Source organism: Canis lupus, chromosome 28 (genome assembly GCF_003254725.2).
Source record: "Canis lupus dingo isolate Sandy chromosome 28, ASM325472v2, whole genome shotgun sequence".
NCBI lineage: Eukaryota > Metazoa > Chordata > Mammalia > Carnivora > Canidae > Canis > Canis lupus.
The window spans coordinates 30,492,651-30,512,350 of NC_064270.1; the positions used below are offsets into that span (position 1 = coordinate 30,492,651).

Genomic DNA, 19,700 nt, shown 5'->3' on the forward strand with positions numbered 1-19,700 from the left:
CTAAAGATGCAAAGTATTTGGTTAATATCTGTCATATAGTAAATGTGTGATGAAGATTAGCTGTGATGATGATCATAATAAAACATAATAATTGTAGTCAAATGAGTATGAATGTCAAAGAAAAAAAAGTGACATTGACTAGGAAACTTATTCCTGAAAAACTGTTCCTAGAGGTTCCCAGCAATCTAAGGAATGATTTCCATCCTTGTGTTGGCTTTATATCATGTCAATGTAGGTGGAACTTTGTTTCCCAGAATTCCTTGCCATGTCTTATTCTTGATTGAGGCTGGTCATCAAAGGATTTTGCACAAGATTTACTAGCAGAAGTGAAGTGGCAGCCACAACCCTCTGAAGGTCAGTGTAGCATGCCCCTGCTACAACAGGCCCGTTGCCTTGTTGATAGTTCACTTTATTGGTGCTGGTGAGCTCACAACTCCTCCACCTTTCCTAGGACCGCTTCCACCAGCTTGTCCAGGTCCTGGGGCGGGTGCATGTGCAACTCAGTGGCAAGGGACACCAGCTTCTGCCAGTTACATCATCGGGTCTGATGATTAGATAGATACCTGTTCTAATCTGTGTGTGGGTTCCAGTTTGTCAGTGTGTGTTCTAGACAATATTTATAGTTCCCATTATATCCTTACCTCTCCCTCTTCATTTTTCTTTTTTTTTTTTTAATTTATTTATGATAGTCATACAGAGAGAGAGAGAGAGAGAGAGAGAGAGGCAGAGACACAGGCAGAGGGAGAAGCAGGCTCCATGCACCGGGAGCCCGATGTGGGATTCGATCCCGGGTCTCCAGGATCGCGCCCTGGGCCAAAGGCAGGTGCTAAACCGCTGCGCCACCCAGGGATCCCCCTCTTCATTTTTCTTCCTGACTTTCATCCCTGTCACCCTACAGTTACTTCACCCTACAGACCCATCACAAATGTGAAGTCAGCAACCTTCCATAGATTTCTTTACCTGCTCCCATAGTTTTACAGGTAACCAAGTAGTTGCTGCCACAGAATATTTTAGTGAAAATAAGGAGCACTGGATAACTTGAGGCAAGTTATCCAACTTGTGTGTGTTTTTCTTGTTGCTGTTTTATCACAGATATCTGCAAGTGCTACTGGGCAGCACCAGATATTTAACCGCAGGCCATTAAGTGAGCATGTGACCTGAGCCACCTACCATAAATTGGATGTTACCCACCCACCAAGCCATAAGGTTGGGTGTACCTAGTAGCATTCCATCATCCAATATAAGCAATGTATATGAGATTAGGATAGAGCAGATAAAGTGTCAGTAGATGCATGCTCATGGAACTTACTCATTTAACCATATCCACATTGCCCTGAAGCAGCTAACCTGGTAGACCCTGAATTGCCTTTTAGAATATCCATTTACAGTGCCAGTTGGGCAAAAACACCTTGTAGGGCTGGGATCATATGCTCTAAGTCAGGAGCCAATATATGGTGCTGTTTTCATTACCTTCTTGGGACTGGGAATCAAGGAGTGAATGTCAGAGTGGCTCTTCTTATCCCTAGTGACCTAAAAGTTTTACTTTCCTGTCTGAGGCTTTGGGCCTGCTTGTCTAGAAATCTTAGTTCCCAACGGATGATTGCTTCCACCAGGAGACAAAGCAATGGTTCCATTAAATGGGAAGCTGAGGCCACCAGCCAGCCACTTTGGGCTCCTTATCACAGTGAATCAACAGGCAAAGAAGAGTTTTATACTGACTGGACTGAGTGATCCTCACTGTCAAGTGTTGCTTCTATGCAGTAGAGGTAAGTACCTTTTGATACCTCTTAAAATACCCATGCCCTATGAATAAAGTCAATGGAAAAGCACAATAATAAAATTCAGCTTTGACTTCTAATAGCCTAGACCCTTTAGAATCAAAGGTTTGGGTCACCTTGGCAGGCATCATGACTAGCTGACATACTTGCTGAAGACAAAATGCATATGGAGTAAATAGTGAAGGAAGAAAGTTATGCCAGCTATAACCACATGGTGACTTGCAGAAATAAGTTACAGAAGCCATAACAGTTATGAGCATTTCCTTGTTATGACATGTCCATACTTGTGTATGTATTGCTTTGTTCCTCTCTTCCCCTTCTCCCACCATCCTACATAAGACGTATTAATAGTAGTTAACTTTATATCTCAGTATTTAAGTTACAGGATTTCAAAAGGAAAGTATGACTCAGAAGAGGAATGAAAATGACCCAAAGATGCATAAAAAGATTCTGTATCCTCTTTTTTGGGGGGACTGTGTTTTCAATGGTTCAAGGAATATTTGCTTGAGGGCAAGTGGAAGCATGATTTTGCTATTGTCTCTATTTGGAAGTTAAGTATGGTTTAGAAGAGGTATGTACGGATGCTTAGCTGACAAAGGGTGGACTGTGGTGGTTTTATACTCTGTCAGTTGACCTAAGCTAAAATGATCAGTGAAATTTCAAGAAATGAGATGAAATTACTATACAACACATTAAGCTGCTGTAGATAATTTTTGCAAGGAAATAGAGTTTAAATAAAATAAAACCTTTAAAAATCCCATCACACGTATTTTGCCCAGAGTCTCTGAAACATTAGCAAATGGGGAAAATTGTAATTCTGATTAATAAGTGTTGTGGAAAAGTTGGGATTTGGAGCAGTCAAGAAAGAATTCTTGAGATGTCTTTGGGTACAAAAAGGTGGTTTTATCAAAGCATGGGCGCAGGACCCATGGGCAGAAAGAGCTGCACTGGGGTTGTGAGGGAATGGTCTATTATACATTTTCAAGTGGGGAGAGGGTTAGGGGTAGCATAAATCTCCAAGATATTTTGAAAACAAGGCTTCCAGGACCCTCAGGGGGCTAGCTATTGTTAGGAAAAGGTCATTTATTACTGTTTAGTAAAAACTCAGTCATGGGACCCTTCAGATGTATCTCAGGGGCCATATGGTTGCAGGGTGACTGCCAATGTATATCTTGGGGGGTTGAGACAAAGGAAGTTTTTGAAGGAATTTCTGTATGTTTGAAGAAGACTCACAGGATCCTCGGGGGGTCGGACTGAGATTACCTTTTACCTTTAGCAAAGTGTCAGCATTGAGGCAGCTGAGCAGCAAGAGGAAGGTCACTCTGCCTATTTCAAGGACTTATCAATGGGCTGTTAAGTAGTAAGGAGATTCAATTTTTTCTTTTGCCTTTGTTTCCCACATCGATAAGCACTCAGGAGATAAAATGAAACCTGGCGAGTTTTGGCAAAAGAAATTGGCTTCACTGGGTTGTGTATTGAATATAGGATTTTTTCAGAAGTCTTGAGAAACAGATGAAGCAAACCTGATTCCCCATGGTCAGAAAGCTGAGCTGAAAATAGTTGAATATCCAACAAACTGAAAGACACAGCAAAGTCAGGGCTGTGTCTGCAAGTGCAAGATGAACAATGACCGTGAAGCAGGCTCACATGAGAGAGGTGTGAATTAAACTCCTCTCTTCCTTGGCTGGTTGGGGTGTCTTGAGTCTGTAAGAAGGAGGGCATTAGCAGCCCTACTGATCCACTCTCATGATATGAAAGTCAAAAGAAGGTGAAAGAATCTTTTCAACAAATTGTGCTGGGAAAACAGAATTTCCTAACACAAAAGAATGAAGTTGGACCTTTTTCTTATACCACTTACAAGAATTAACTCAAAATGCATTAAAGACTTAAATGTAAGACATCAAACTTACACAAGAAAATGCAGGGAAAATCTTCACAACATTGGACCTGGCAATGATTTTTTTTTTTTTAGATATAACATTAAAAGCATAAGCCACCAAAAGTAAATAGATGAATGGGGCTATATCTAGCTTAAAATCTTTTGTGCATCAAAGGACACAATGCCTAGAGTGAAAAGACAATCTTTGAAGTTGGAGACAATATTTGCAAACCCCTTTCTGATAAGGGGTTAATATCCAGAATGCATCAAGCAGTCCGGCAAGTTGTCAACAAAAAAATCAAATAACCCAATTAAAATATGGGTTTAAAACTGAATAGACATTCCTCCAAAGATTATATACAAATGGCTAATAAGCATATGAAAAGATGTTCAACATCACTAATCATCAGAGAAATGCAAATCAAAACCACAATGGGATATCACTTCATACTCATTAGGATGGCGACTACGGAAAAACCCCTGCAGAAAATAACAGGGTTGGCAAGGATGTGGAGACATCAGAACTCTTGTGCACCGTTGGTGGGAATGTAAAATGGTGCAGACACTATGAAAGCAGTATGAAATTTCCTTAAAAAGTTAAAAATATGATCCAGCCATCTCACCTCTGGGTATCTATCCGAAAGAATTGAAAGCAAGGCTTCAAAGAGACAGTTGCACACCCCTGGTCATAGTAGCACTGTTCACAACACTTGAGAGGTGGAAGCAACTTGGGGCACCCAGGTGGCTCAGTCAGTAGAGCAAGACTCTTGATCTTGGGGTCATGAGTTCAAGCCCTATGTTGGGTGTAGAGCCTACTCAGAAACAAAGGTGGAAGCAACCCAAATATCCAGAGATAGATGAATGGGTAAATAAAATGTGGCATATACAGACAATGAAATATTGTTCAGCCTCAGAAAAGAAGCACTGTCACATGCTACAGCATAGAAGAATCTTGGCATTCTGTTGTATGAAATAAAGCAATCACAAAAAACCAAATACTGAATGATTCTGTTTATATGAGGCATCTAAAGTTGTGAAATTTATAGAAACAGAAAGTAGAGGGGTGCCTGGGTGGTTCAGGAGGTTGAGCATTCGACTTAATTTCAGCTCAGGTCATGATGTCAGGGTTGAGAGATTCAGCCCCTACACGGAGCTCCACACCCAGCAGGGGGTCTTCTGGAGATTCTCTCTCACTCCCCCCTCCCCTGACCACTTGCAGGAGTATGAAACAGAAGGGCGGCTGTCAGGGGCTGAGGAAATGGGATATGAAGATGATAAATTTTACTGTGTTTACAACAGTTTTTTAAAAAGGGAGAGATGGTGTTCAGTGGAGTTTTTTTTTCTTTCCTGCAGTATCTCCTAAAGAGAAAACTTTATAAAAGTCTTCCTTCTGCTAAGCCTCAGGGAAACCTGATCAGAAATGCAGCAATTCATATGCAAAACAAGTTGCCCTGGAGCATTTCACCTTCCTTCTCCAGCTGTTGCTCATCTTGAAGGGCCTGTGTACCAGGTGCCATCTGCTAGCTCCTAGAACTCTTTTGTCATCTGTGCCCTAATAAGACTTTCACTACCTCAGAATTAACCAGAAGTAGCTGTTGCTTCTTTGTACTGAGGCCAGGGAAACAGCTGGACCCCAGTAGTTCCCAATGATCAAAGCGTTTCAAGATGTTTTGATACATTCAAGAGCCAGTGATCTCACCTCCCATCCAGTTGAGTAGATCCTGATGAACGTAGGTATAAGTCTTCTGTAATCTAAATTGGAAAAACGATCAAATGGTGAACCCAAATATAAGATGGAGTAAGCCTTGTCTAACTGGTATCAGTACCAAGACATAATGTCTTGGAAGCCAACTAACTGGATATACTAACTGACCAGAAATTCCCCCTGCATTCTGTTTCATGTATTTAACAAATTTAAGCAGTAGTTACTGGGTATAGGTGCCACTCTGTTTTGCAAATACTAGTTCATTTAATCTTTTACAAGAGTCCTAGAGTTCACTACAAACATGATCCCATTTTATGGATGAGGAAATTGAAGTACAGAGAGGTTAAGAAACTTGCTTGGGTTCACCCAGCTACTAAGTGGTGAATCTGAACTCAAACCCAGGCAGTCTTGTTCCAGAATCATGTCTCACAGGGGAAGAAAAACAGAAGATCTCAAGGAAAGCAAATATCAAGGAAACAGACATACTTTAAAAGTAAATTTCTGCTTTAGGATTCGTTTATTGTTTCCTTTCCCAGCTAAGGTATCCATAATAATGACTATTAAATTTCACTTTAGCTAATATTGCTTGAAGCCCTACTATGGACCAAGCATTGTGCTGTTTCTTCCATGCATTTGTTCACATTTTATGCTACAGCTGTTTAGTTACTTATCTTTATCCTCCTTTCACAGATTACAACACTGAGGCTTAGAGAAAGAATAGAAAGCCCAGAACCACATGGATGTGTATGAAGAATCATGATTGGAACTACCTGCTTTTGGACCTCATGCTACTTACGTAAACTCTGTAAGATATCAAAGAGAAATGGGCAGTCCTGTGCTTTTATATATATGAATGCATTCTTTAAAAATAGGGTGTTAGAGAGGGGTGACTAGAGTGCTGGCCCCATGAGAAGAACAGGCTCTGGCAAGCACTGGGCATGTATAGGGTCTGCAGTCTCCAGTGGAACACGGCACTAAGGTGAGTGCCACCACCTGTGCCAATCATCACCTGCCATCCTGGCTAAAATGGTTGTCAGTGGTGCCACCATTTATCCGTTCATTTGACATTTTTGGAGCACTTGCCATGTTGCAAGGGATCAGACACAGGAGGTATCTGCTTCATTAGTCTCTTTGGAGGATTAAATGGGATAATGCAAGTACAAGTGTTTGGCTCCTTGTAAGTGCTCAGTAAATCTACTAAGTAAAAGCGCCAACCCTCATTCCAGATTATATATGTTCTAGATCCACTCAGTGTTAGACAACAATCCAACGGCAGATCTACAACAGCTGCTTCAGCAGGTGCTGTGACCATCTCCATATCACAGGTGAGCAGACTGAGGCACATAGAGGTTAAGTAACTTGCCCAGGGTTACACAGCTTAATGAAAGACACACCCCCCTAATTGACTGATCCAGGGCTGGAGATACCTTTCTCATCAGGCCAGTCCAGTAGCTCATTTCCCTGCTAGCAGGGGAAGGGAAGGGAGATAGAGGTGAGACACCTTGAAGCTCTCAGAAGGATCTTGGACACCAGCTGGGCAGTGGCACTTTCCGGGGTCCCCCCACCCCATTCTGCTTTTCCCAAACTCTGGCTGTTCAGTTCTGCCTTTGATTCTGTAAGCATCCTACTATCCTTCCAGAAAGCTTTCCCCTTTTGTTTTTCAGTTAGTTATAATCAGATTTGTGTTTTGTTTTGTTTTTTGAACTCATGAACCTGAGGTAATGTGGGGCTTGAACTCATGACCCTGAGGTAATGATCTGAGCAGAGATCAAGAGTCAGATGCTTAACTGACTGAGCCAGCCAGGCGCCCCTGTAATTGGATTCTTTATTTGTACCCTCAATAAACATAATGTGCCTATGTTGAATTAGAAATTTGGAGGGTCAGCCTGGACATTTACTTTTGGAAAAGGCCATGGGAATGACTCTGCTCAAGGTTAAGAAACACTGCCCAAAATGACTGAGAAACTATTTCATGCATATTTAAAGATTTCTAACTACACTATGATCTCTCTGCACAAATGGACTCCAACTAATTATGTCCAATGGAAACAGATTGGTCTTGCTTATAAAGCTATGCATCAGGTATGGGTAAAATTTCATTTACACGACTCTGTTCTTTTTGGGAAGAAATGCCCTTTGAATCAGTGGAATTTAGCTGGCTGTGTCCTGTCTACTGCAGTTCATAGTTCAATCCTACCCAGCAAAACAGGCCTTAGGGACATTTAGAGATAGGAATTATTGGCTGTGGTAGAGGCTGCTATAGTAAAGTCATTCTTTGAGGTTAAGAAACAAAAAACAAAAAGCACCTAGGTTCTAGGTGACTGACTAATGCACTGCACAGGATATCATTGGATAACTAGCCATGTAATTTCGTCGCGGCGCAGGTAGGTTTCTGCATCTAATAGAATATAGCATCACTGGGCCATATGAAAAGAGTGGTAGGATTATTTACTCTTCAATGTCTGTTGCATTCCCCGACCCCCGCCCTCACCCCCTGGCAGTTAGATTTCCTGTTCTGGCCAATGGGTCATGAGTTAAGGTGAACAAGTGTCACCTCTAGTCTGGAGTATTTAAAAGATTGCATGTAATTCTCCAGCTCTTGCATCCCCTTCCTTAGCATCCTGGTGATGTCACCTAACGGGAAGGTCTGGATTGCCAAGTCATGACAGAAAGGACAGTCACCAGTCCGCAGTAGATTTGCAACAGCAAGTTGCAAACCTTTGATAAGTGTTAAGCCATTGAAACCTTCAATTCATTTTTTCCTTCCTTCCTTCCTCATCTTCATTTCCATCTTCATCCTTTTGTATTACTGCCTGGTGTTATCCTAATGTGAAAGATAACTCAATTTTCTCTGAATCAAATTTTCTAAACCTTGGTGCTATTATTTTGGGCCAGATATTTCTTTATCATTGGGGGGCTGTCCTGTGCACTATAGGATGTTCAGCAGCATCCCTGGTTTCTACCCTCTAGAAGCCAGTAGCATCCACCCTAACACCTCTACCTGTTGTGACAACCAGACATTGCTACGTGTCCTTTGGGGGCCAAAATTGCCCCAAGTTAAGAACCACTGCCCTAGGTAATAAACTAGCTTTTTATTTATGGTATTAGTCCTGCCATCTTTTCTGTGCTGGGTAAGATATTAATATCACTACATCCTACCGCATGGCACAGTACAACCAACACGAGTGATCTTTGTTCAAGACTGAGAGCTTAGGCAAATTGCAAACATATTGTTAGGTTCTTGGTCATAAGCAACAAAAACTATGATTAACTCAAAGAAGAGAAAACAGATCTGTTGGGAGCAGACTGGAAGTGTTGCAAAAGAAAAGAAGATTTAGGCAATCAGGTCACTCCAAGGATCTTAGGCATTATGGTCTGTCCCTCAGTTCCAACAGCCTTGTGCCTTGAGTTCTCTGCTTGGTTCCAAGTTGTGGGAGACAGAAAGTCTGATTGGCTTTTTTTATTATTATTTTTTAAAATTTAAGTGACGACCCTCTCAACATAGGTGACATAGGAAGTAGCAGCAGTGTCTTGTGATTACCAGCCTCATGGAAACCAAATGTGAGGTGGGTGGAGGTTTTTCCTAAGTGAGAGGTAGACCTCAGTATTAGAGAAGGGAAGGGAGGTTTGATGAGCAGAAAAGTTGTCTACATAGAGCCTTTGTTTTTGTTTTTAAGATTTTATTTATTTGAGAGAAGACAAAGAAAGTAGGAGTGAAGGAAGGGGCAGAGGGACAAGCAGACTCCATGCTGAACAAGGAGCCCCAATGTAGGGCTTGATCTCAGGACCCCAAGGTCATGACATGAGCCAAAGTCAGACACTTAACTGACTGAACCACCCAGGTATTCCAGGAGCCTTAGTTTCTGTATCTCTAGGATGCAGATGATAAAAACAGCCCTTCTTGCTTCATAGCATTTTAAGGATCAAATGGGATGAATGTGAAAGCAGTAAATATCAAACAGAAAACTGGACATGTCAGAAATGAACATGATCCACAGATTTGTGTTAACAGGATGTTGCCATACAATGGTAAGTCAGGAGTCTGGGACATACTAGAACTTTTTCATTCTCAGTGCTTGCAGATAGCCAGAAGTTTTGGTTTCAGGTGAAGTTTTATGAGATTTAGGGTTTCTTAGGACATCTGTGAGAGTAATGAGGAGTATGAGAAACTTGCAACTGTTCTTTCCCTTCTTTGGGCCCCAACATCAGACCGAGGAACTAGGCTATGGGGAGGACACATTATGAAAGCAATTCTATCGTCCCTTCTGTTTAGAAAAAACAGTATCCCATCCTGTTCTGTGTCCTTCCTTTCTGTTGAACAAAGCATATACATGGTGTTAGAGCAAAATGAGAGATTTTTAGAAACATACAATTTAATCCCTTGAGGTAAAAAAAAGGTAAAAATAAACACAAATGCCAAAAGGAGAAAGTTAATTTATACTCAACCCCAAATCCTGAAAGCTATTAGAATCAAATGAAGTCATGAGAAACAAGAGAAAGGGCCGGGGAGATTGTAGGATTGGAAGGCTGTGGCCTCTGCAGGCTGATCGTGGGTCAGTGCAGAACAAAGAATGTTTACCTGAGATCTATTTGGCTCAGGATTTAGAGGGAGTTCTATTATTTATTGACAATGATAAAATTAAATAAATGAAAGTCTCTATTGTTGTCTCCAAGATAGGAGAGGTGGAATTAAAGTTAGCATCAGCTTTGGGGTGCCTGAGTGGCTCAGTTGGTTAAACATCTGCCTTTGGCTCGGGTCATGGTCTCAGACTCTTGGGATTGAGCCCTACATCAGGGTCCCTGCTCAGTGGGGGAGTCTGCTTCTCCTGCTGCCTCTGCTCCTCCCTGGTGCTTGTGCTCTCTCTCTCTTTCAAATAATAAGTAAATAAAAATTTAAAAAGAAAGCTAACGTCAGTTTTTCCCAAATCCTAAATGTATTTGCATTCATTTGGAATGACCACTTTGATTCAATTGTGCTCTGTCACTGATTCATAATCCCATCAGCCTAATTTCATGTACAAAAACCTCAATCTGAGCTCCAGGGAGGATGTGGTTTGTAAAAATCCATTTAGCCACAGAGGCAGACAGGAGACCATGACAGTAAAACTATGTGCATGGAAGAATGACAAACATCACACTTTGGATATTTGATCAATTTGTCATGGAGCCAAAGAACAATTGTTAAAAGAAATCATGATTAAAATACATCAGAGATTGAGACCCTCTAAGCATTAGGACTGAAGATGGTTCCTCAGCACTTTGATCCCTCAGGTGGGAAGTTTCCTGAGGAAGGAAGAGTAACATATCCGGTGAGAGATGAGAAAGCTAATATCCATTTTGCAGTCCATCATATCACTCCTATCACTCATCACACCTGGGTTACCAGGCTGATTGTTACCCATTGAGTGAATGCCTATTGAGGGCCAAATCAATAGGCATTCACTAGATGCTGAGGACACAAAAGTGAGACAGAGTACTTGTTTTCAAGAAGTTTAAAGTCTAGTGGAGCTCAACACTAACCTCAAAAACCGTACAATGAACACAATACTGTCATTGTGACAGGGACTCTGGAAGGGCAGGCACGTTTTGCTCTTGGAAATTATAATGGCTCATTGGCAGGTCAGGCAGGGGTGACCTCCTTGAGAAAGAGGGAATTTAACTGAAACCCGAAGGAAGTGTTGGAATCCACTAGGACTAGAGATTTGGAGGTTGCGGGGACAGAGAGGACTGTAAGGCTGGGAATTGAGAGATGCTTAAATGGAAAGAGGGTGTAGAGCCCATGTCTGACATTCAAGGAAAGGCAAGAAGAGAACATCTTAGAGGTGGAACAGCATGAGCAAAGACAAGAAGGGAGAGGAGTAAGAGCTGTCTGTGAAATGGCCAGGGGTCCGATGTGGGATTGAGAGGCAGGAGAGTAGTACCTATGGGCACACACTGTGGACCCAGACTACCTCAGTGCCAACCTCTACTATAACACTCCTGACCTTTGTGACCTCAAAGAGATTCCATTACTGCCTATGGCTCAGTTTCTCCACGTATGAAATAGGAAGAAAACCGTTCACTTTATAGAATCATTATGAGCACTAAATCTTCACAGATAAGCACTTGTATAGGTTTTAGCTGTTATTATGGCAGTAGAGACAATATTATTATAAATAGTAGTTGAGTCTATATTATGAAGGAGTCAAAAGCCAGGCTGCAGAGTTTGCGAATAGTAAGGATTTCCCAGATATTCTGTTATTTCTAATTCAAATCATTCAAAGTATATTCTCTCATCAGACTGGAATTAAATTTAAAATTATTGAGTCCTTTATGGCTGAGGATATTAGAAAATGTTCCATTTTCATTTGAGATCAATGTGTATTCTATGATTGTTGGATAGAGTGTTCTATAAATCTTGATCAGGTCAAGATGGTTGATAGTGCTATTCAGCTAGTCTATTATCCATACTGATCCTCTGTCTACTTGTTCAATCAGTTGTTGAGAGTGGAATTGAAATCTCTAACTATAATTATGGACATGTCTATTTCTCTGCACATTTCTATTAGTTTTTGCCTTATGTTTTTTAAATCCCTGCTAATGGCAGCAGCATGAATATTTATAACTCATATTCTCCTTGATGAATTGACTCCTTTATCATTGTTAAATGGCTTTTAAAAATCACTGGTAATATTTTTTTGCTCTAAAATTTAAATTAAATATGCCACTCCAGCTTTTTTTTTCTTAGTGTTAGTATATATTTTTTTCATCCTTTCAATCTTTTAGTGTCTGAATATTTAACGCATGTTTCTTATACACAGCATATAGTTGGGTCTCTCTTTTTTTTTTTGGATCCAATGGGATAATCTGTACCTTTTGGTTGGAGTATTTAGACCATTTACATGTAATGTAACTATTCATATGATTAAGTTTAAATAATTTTGCTGTCTTCTATTTGTTTTGACTGTTCAAACTATTATTTTCCTGTCTTCTTTTACATTAGTTAAATTTTTTTTATTTTTATTTTTACTATTTCATCTTCTCTGTTGGCTTATTAACTATACTTTGTTTTCTTGGTGGTTACTTTAAGGGTTATGGTATGCATTGTAACTTATAGTCTATCCATACTAAAGTGGTATTATGTCATATAAGAACTTGACAGGGGGATCCCTGGGTGGCTCAGTGGTTTAGCACCTGCCTTTGGCCCAGGGTGCAATCCTGGAATCCCGGGATCAAGTCCCATGTTGGGCTCCCAGCATGGAGCCTGCTTCTTCCTCTGCCTGTGTGTCTGCCTCTCTCTCTCTCTCTCTCTCTCTCTCTGTGTCTATCATGAATAAATAAATAAATCTTTAAAAAAAATCCCCCCCCCCAAAAAAAGAACTTGACAGTAGTTTACTTCCATTTCTTTTGTCCTAATACTTTTGCTGTTTTGTCATAATTTTAGTTTTACATGTTATAAATATTATTGTTATTGTTCTAATAGTCAGTTATCTTCTAAAAAATTTAACAATAAGAAAAAAATCATTTGTTTACCCAGAAGTTACCATTTCTGGTGTTCTTTACTCATATTTCTTTTCTTTTCTTTTTTTTCACTCTTATATTTAGATCCATATTTCCAACTTTATATTTTTTCTTCTGCCCAAAACACTTTCTGTAACATTTATTGCAGTGTGATTTTGCTGGTTATATACTCTTCCTACTTTTGTATGTCTTAGAAAGTATTTCACTTCTGTTTTTAAAAGATACTTTTTGCTGGTTTACAGTATTTTCTGTCAGTACTTTGAGGATTGTTTCTACTGTCTACTTGCTTCCATTGTTTCCTTCAAAAAAATCTCAAAAGGATTGTTGATCCTTTATATTTAACATGTCTTTTTTCCCTCTGAATGCTTTTAAGATTTTATCCTTATCATATCCTTATCATTGGCTTTGAGCAATCTAATTATGATGTTTTCTTCATGGTGTGTGTGTGTGTGTGTGTGTGTGTGTGTATGTACGTACGTATACACACGTGTGCTTTGGGTTTATTGAGATTCTTAGATCTGTAGGCTCTAGTTTTCATCAAATTTGGAAATTTTTAGACATTATTTTTCAAATAGCTTTTCAGTCTCCTCTTCTTTTGTCTCTTTAGGAATCTCCAGGAACCACATATAGTAGGCCACTTGAACTTTTCCTGCAGTTCACTGATGCTCTGTTGATTGTTTTAATTCTCTGATTTTGGAGAGTTTCTACTGTGATATCTTTAAACTCACTAATATTTATTTCTGCCATGTCTAATCGGCTATTAATCTCATCCAGTGTATTTTTCACCTCAGACATTGTAGCTCCTGGAAGGTGCTTTTCATCTATTCCTTATCTCTACATAGTATTTGAACATATGAATTATCATTGTAACAACTATTTTAATGTCTTTGCTAACTCTAACATTTATGTCTGCTAAGTGTTAATTTTGATTATTTTTTTTCTCCTCTTTGGGGGTTATATTTTTCTGCTTCACTTCATGCCTGGTAATATTTGAATGTATGCTAGACATTGTATATTTTATTTTGTTGGGTGTAAGATTTTTTTTTTTTTTTGCAAATTTTGTTGAGCTTTGTACTGTGACAAATTTAGGTTACTTAGAAGCAGTTTGGCCCTTTGGATCTTGCTATTGATGTTTTAGGTGGGACTAGAGCTATATGCAGCCTAGGTTTAATTATTTTTCATTAGTAAGGTAAACTCTTCTGTGTACTCTACTGAAGGTTTCATGAATCATGGAGTTTTACAGTCTGACTAGGAGAGACATATTCTCACTCCCATGTGAATACTAGGCACTATTACCTCTAATCCTTCCAGATGATTTCCTGGCCTCAGGAAGTTTCTGTACACACATGTGCTGACCAGGATTCAGCTGATGAATGAAAATAAGGAACACTGTACAAATCCAGAGTTCTTTCTGTGCATCTTTTTTGTCCCTGGCACTCTGTCTTGTGAACTATAGCTGTCTTGGTCTCTCTGGACACTCAGCTCTGTCTCTTCAGTTCAGGGACTTTGCCAGGCTCTGTCTGGTATCCCCAGCCTGTGTTGTGGCCCAGAAACTCTCTACAGTATAGAGGAACAATTGTAGGGCTCACCCTATTTCCTATCCCTCACTGTTTTTCATTGGCTAATGCTCAGTGTTTTGGAAACCATTATTTCCTATATTCTGTATTTTTTTTTTTTTGTTAGTTTGGATGGGAGGGTAAATCCTCCTGCTACTCTATCTAGTCCAGAAATGCAGTAAATTCCTTGCTGCAAAACTTCAATGTCATTCTATAGATGATGTGGAACCATCAAACTTAGAGAATGATGAGCAGTCCTAGGTATCCAGAAAGTACTTCTAGCAATGTTTGGAGGAGGGACTGGAGAAGAGAGTCAGAGGTAGGGAGGCTTTGCAAACCTTAACTACAGGCAGTGAAGACCTAGAGAAGGTATGAATTTGAGAACCCCTGAAATCCTATATGGGAAATATCTATCCTAAAATAAAGTGCACAGGTCCAAGCTTGCATAATAGAAACATTGCATATTTATAGCATTTTGTGTGCCCTGACAACACATATTGAAGGCTGGATTAAGGCAGAGATTGTGTTTTCCACAGTGCCTCCCAAATGCTAGGTACTTAACACCCTTAGAATTGGAGATTGAAGGGAATCATCAGAAGCAGTCCCAAAGGCTCCTGCCGATTTGGATGGCTGGAGTATCTGTGGACTTATGTAACCTCAAAGGGCTTCCAAGTGGCTTTTCTTGTTTGGACAACATTTTAGGCTATTTCCCATGAGAAATCATGATGTTTTATTCATGGGCACTTATAAACTTTGTGAATAGCAGAGAATATTTTCAGATTTTAGAAGGCAAATCTCCACATGTGCTTATCACAAAGGCTTTGAGTTTTCAAATCACATTGGAATGATAATATTTTTCTTCCAAACCACAGTCTAAATCCAGCTGGGATCTTTACATTTGAACATTATGTTTCTTCAAGTGACTAGTGTGCTAAATGCTAAAATAATATATTTAAGATAATAAAATGGGCAATAAAAAAGTACAAGCCACAGTCAGATAAAATCAGTCTTGAGAAAATGTGCCTGCCCTTCCCACTTTGAGAAAGCTTGGGTTCACATGGATCGTCCTTAAACTTGAAGCAGGGAACGCTTGTCCAAGAAACAAGGATATGAGAACATTAGGAAATTAGTGATGGAGAAAAACCATTAGTAACATTTCAGCATTCATTGCTTTGGGGGTAAATCAGTTCTAGTCCCAAAGATGCTCTCTCTCTGTTCAGAAATGAGGATGGTAAAGAATATTGGGTGCCAGCAGCCTGTGGTGGCTGTGTGCTGGCTTCCTCTCCACTTCAGGAGCCTGGGGCCAAAGCCACACATGTTCACCTTGAATTCCCATAGCTTTCAAAACGATTCACAGACCATCCCCCAAGATTCTTACTGATAACACCACAAGAGGACCTCCAGGAAATATAAACACCCTCATGCACAAACCCTTTACAAAGAGAAAACACCAACAAAAATAGTTCCCTTTCCAGAAGCTTAAATTTCAGGAAAGAGAACCTGCTATTTCTCAGACTTTTAAATTTTTTTTTTTTTTTTTTATGATAGGCTCACAGTGAGAGAGAGAGAGGCAGAGACACAGGCAGAGGGAGAAGCAGGCTCCATGCACCGGGAGCCCGACGTGGGATTCAATCCCAGGTCTCCAGGATCGCGCCCTGGGCCAAAGGCAGGCACCAAACCGCTGCGCCACCCAGGGATCCCTATTTCTCAGACTTTTAAAGATAGTATAGCCATCAAATAACTTTTCATTATGAATAGGGAAATGGGGGAACAAGGCAGCAGGAGAAAGAAGGAAGAATAACAGAGAACCTGGATACATCAGTGAACATGGTAGAAAAAAAGTCCTAAAACTTCCTTTAGCGTGGTTACTGATAATATACACTTGACGACCATAAGACAAGGAACATGCTGTTAGCTACTTTACAAGATTGCTGCAAAACCGTGGCCCCCTGTGTGGTGCTTTTCAATGCTGGGGTGGTGGAAATACCACCCCCGCCCCACTTTTAATGGGAATGTCTTATTTCCTTTCCCATCCTTGTTGATGCTCTTGGAAGCATCATGTTTGAGGGCTGGCGTGATGGTGGCAGCTACAGTTCCCACTGAAGGTTACAAAGCTGGCAGGATCTATGAGTCCAGTTGCTGGCTGAATGCAGTTGAGGGAAAGAAGGATGCCACCAGGGAAATGTAGATAGTGGAATCAGAACCTGTTTTTATAATTTTGTTAAATACCCTAATGAAGCCTGTTTTGTAACAGATGTAACAGGATTTTAAGGATTAATGATTTTTTAAAATAGCTTTATAATTGCAGACACTTATTTTTGATACAAATATGCTTTCTATCACGTGGATTAAAACTATCATTCAATTGCTTTCCTGTCCACCTGTCAAGATGACAAATGACCCATATCAGAAAAGTACCAGCTGGCAGGAGCTGTCAGCCCATAATTTCACCACTACATCAAGGGCGGTGGCAGTGGCTGCTATTGGCGGGTGTTGGTCCCTCCAGGAATTGATTTCTCTGTGGAAAATTATTCCCTAACATCCAGTGTACATGGATAGTTGGAACAAGAAGCAATCCTCTTACATAATTGGTAAAGTTTAATAGAAATTGGCTGCCCTTCTAGTGGTTGGCTGTTCTTCTTGAATTGTGTTAGCTGAGAAGAAGGCAGAAATCTACAATTTCTGAGAAGCTAGAATTTAAATCATCCACTAAATGCAGGATTGGCCAAACCCACTACTGAGCAAAGCAGTGAGATTCTTTACAGTTGGTTTCCATTTTGAGTATGTGCAAGGGTGCAGGGACCATGGGCTGTGTTTCTAATACTTGAGGAAGAGAGAACCTGTTTGGTGTCATTTGTCAGGTTGATACAGGATGAAAGATGCAGATTCATTCTCTTTGGAGGCCCATCCAAGGCTATGAACTTTGCTCTGTTCCCCAGGAATCTTTCTTTTCTTGGTTGGCTGAGCAGTCATGGGAAGTCTCTCGAGGTACACCACAACTCATTATCTGTCATTGTCATGAATGAGAAAGGTGCGTCTTTTCCCCTCTTGTGAACACACACACACCCATTGGTAGCACATGCTTACTCTATGGCAACCTGGGGAGGAGTCAGAGAATTTGGAAGATGTCATAGAAAGGAGTTAGTACTAGGATTGGCTAACTTTTTCTGTAAAAAGCCAGATAGTAAAGAAGTGACATGGCCGTGTGCCAATAAAACTTTATTTATAAAAACAGATGGCAGCTGGATTTGGCCCATAAGCCTTAGTTTTCTTACCCCAGCAAGTCCTATGCCCTAAGTAAGGAAACTGAAAGTCAAAATGATCTACTTTGCCACATTGCTAGTAAGAGGTCCATATTTCAGACCCCTGAGGCCCAATCAATTCCATTCCTACTGTCTTATATAGCAATTTTTGTACTTAAATCCAAGCAGGTGAGTTATCTAGGCCTTCTTTCGATAGAGAGTTAAACACAGGTGTGGGGGATGAATTCTCTTAGGCTAAGCACTGCCATCTGGGTGCTTATGGCTCTGTTCCCATGTATGTGCCGTGTGTTGGAGGCTGGCCTGTGTCAGGTTACAGCACAGCCTTTAAGGGAGACCCAAGAATCAGAAGGTGTCTCTAATGTCATCCCTTCCTGGTGAGTGGGGACTAATGCTCTAATACACAACTTGTACCTACTTATATAGGCCAACCTCAGAAACTGCACAGTTACTTCTGTAGATAATTCTGCAAATTCCTGCAGAGGGATAATTTTGCCTTCTAATGGAATTAGCAATATTCACATTTTTTTCTGAACTTTCCTGCTCTCTTCTTACCTACTGTGCCTCTACACCACCCCAGAACCTCTTCACACAGTTGTTTATTCCTTTTAGGTAGTCAGACGTGCTTATCTCTACACCTTTACTCTTTATTTAGCTTGGCTGTAGCATTAATTATTTTAATCTTGTCTCATGAATCACACTCCCCTGATTTTGAATCACTAGCCTCTCTTTGCCTTGAATATTCTCTGGTTCACTTTTATTCCAGAAATGGAATTTGAACTGTAAATAGCTGTAGGAAAATACATGAAAGTCCAAATCTTCCTTCCACATACTAGAATTTTGTCTTACGAAAGACTGAAAAATATTTTATTAATTTAAGGATTTGCAGATAAAAGGAATGCCAGGATTGTTTTGGCCCATTTGATGTCTTTTTTGGCATGAGCTGAAGGAGATAGAAATGTCATTAAACCTAATTCTGCTAATCTGTTTAGGGATCATTTGGTCATAAGGAACAGACACACAGCCAAGCTAACTTTTAAGCAAAGGTCAAAATCAAAATGAAGTTTACTAGAAGAAAATGATACAGACCACACAGACCAGCTAGGTGTCCACAGGACCCAAACCAGGATTTGGTATGTCATGGCCAGGATCACCTTCTACGTATCTCTGGGACTTTATTTAGCTCTTGCCTCCTTATATCTCTGCAGTTTACAAAGAAACTGGAAGCAGCCTGGTCTAGAGCTCAGGTCTCTAACTTTGAGCCCCATCCTCTGTATTCTTCACCAGTATTTACCAACTGAGTTCTGCAGGAATGCCACAGAGCATCTCCAAATAACTCCAGAATCTCCAAACCAGTGAAGATGCAGACCACCTGGAGAATCCCTTCATCACTTCCCTTAGCTTTATATGTCTGGGCTCTATGTAAGAGAGGCATTTGACAAAGGGGTTCTGCTACCTATTTTGTGCTCCCATGGAATCAGTACTGGAAAGAATTGAGTTAAAACAAATAAAACAATCAAGAGCTATAATTTATTGGGCAACTTTTTTGATAATTATACTTGATGGCAAATGAGCTAGTTGTCTTGTTAGCCTTTAGAATGTGTTTCCTTTTAGTTTCTTAGGGCAAGAGTCCATCAGTTTTCTGGCTCTCTAAATGTAGGGCAAAACATGACTAAAGCAGCACACTATAGTCCTCGTATGAAATCCGATAGCTGTCTGTTGACTAAGTTTTATTAAAAGACACCATGGCCATTCATTTACATACTGTCTATGTTTGCTTTTTGGGTGACAATGGCAAAGTGGAATAGTCGTGACAAAGACTATCTGGCTCACAGAGTCGTAAGATATTTACTGCCTGGCCCTTTACAGAAAATTCATTGGTCTCTGGACTAAAGACATAAAAACAAGAACAACTTTTTGCTTCAATATATCAGACAGAGAGATGTCTCAGATGGCTCTGGAGCCAAAAGACAAATGGTGCAAGAGTCTCCAGGGAGGAAGCCATGGACCCAGCATCCCAAC

General features: G+C 40.3%; 1 long non-coding RNA gene across 1 annotated transcript in view; it reads left to right on the top strand.

Moving 5' to 3' along the window:
• LOC112672606 (uncharacterized) overlaps positions 1-19,700 on the top strand; it is a 73,953-nt gene that overhangs the window by 9,076 nt on the left and 45,177 nt on the right. Inside the window, exons 4-6 of the long non-coding RNA XR_003144382.3 lie at positions 1,614-1,766; positions 6,053-6,167; positions 6,605-6,687. This is a non-coding gene — a long non-coding RNA (uncharacterized LOC112672606). The remainder of the gene's footprint in view (positions 1-1,613; positions 1,767-6,052; positions 6,168-6,604; positions 6,688-19,700) is intronic.